The following is a 960-nucleotide window of genomic DNA, read 5'->3' as shown; positions in this document are numbered from 1 at the left end:
GGAGCCCCTGATTTTACAATGCAACCGTTTCAACTGCATCATCCAGCGGTGGCTACAGACTTTGAAATGAAGACCGCACTGCTTAATTTGATGCCCAAGTTTCATGGCTTACCTGCTCAAGAGCCTATCAAGCACTTGAGAGATTTTCAAGCAGCCTGTTCTACTGTCAGGCGTGATGGTGCAGATGAAACTTCAATTTTGTTGAAGGCTTTCCCGTTTTCTCTTGAGGGAAAGGCAAGAGAGTGGTACTACACTCAACCCGCTGCAACTGTATCCAACTGGGATACACTTAGAAGAGAATTCTTAGAAAAATTCTTTCCAGCTGAAGTTACTGATAAACTAAGGAAAGATCTTTCCATGATTGTTCAGGACGAATCTGAGACTCTCTATGAATACTGGGAGCGCTTCAATAATCTTCTGGAAGTATGCCCCCACCATATGATTGACAAGATAGTGTTACTCGGTTACGTCACACAGGGCATGAGGCCCTAAGATAAGACCACATTGGAAAGTGCTAGCAATGGGTCTATAAAAAAGTACAAGACCACTGATGAGGCATGGCAATTGATCAGCAACTTAGCTGAATCCACTCGGAATCACAGGCAGAAACAAGGCCGTTCAAAATCTGTTGCAGAAGTATCCTCTAGCAGAGAGACTGCTGCTCTAACTCAGAGTATTTGTGAAATGACCAACTTGCTGAAGCAGATGCAATTGAATCAACAACAAGTTCAGCAAGATCAACCTTCTCCACCACAGCAAAGCCAACAGTTAGTCCCATAGAGAGTTTGCGGAATCTGTGCTGATTATAGCCATTATACTGATGAATGTCCACAGCTCCAACAGGAAGACAACACCGTGGCAGCCACTCATAACTTCTATGACCGCCCCATCCAAGGGTACAATAAAGGTGGCAATTCTAGCCATGGATGGCAGGATAATTCTAACCAGAATTCGAGGGAT

The 960-nt window shown here is 44.3% G+C and overlaps 1 non-coding gene across 1 annotated transcript; it reads right to left on the bottom strand.

Moving 5' to 3' along the window:
- Positions 1 to 336: 336 nt before the first annotated feature.
- LOC148577681 (small nucleolar RNA R71) lies at positions 337 to 444 on the bottom strand. The gene has a single exon (XR_015903959.1). It is a non-coding gene; the product is annotated as a small nucleolar RNA R71 (small nucleolar RNA).
- Between the last annotated feature and the right edge of the window lie 516 nt (positions 445 to 960).

This window comes from Arachis ipaensis, chromosome B1 (genome assembly GCF_059453495.1).
Source record: "Arachis ipaensis isolate K30076 ecotype BB chromosome B1, ASM5945349v1, whole genome shotgun sequence".
NCBI classification, from domain to species: Eukaryota; Viridiplantae; Streptophyta; class Magnoliopsida; order Fabales; family Fabaceae; genus Arachis; species Arachis ipaensis.
The sequence above is the reverse complement of the archived record's forward strand: the minus strand, read 5'-3'. Positions and strand labels throughout refer to the sequence as shown.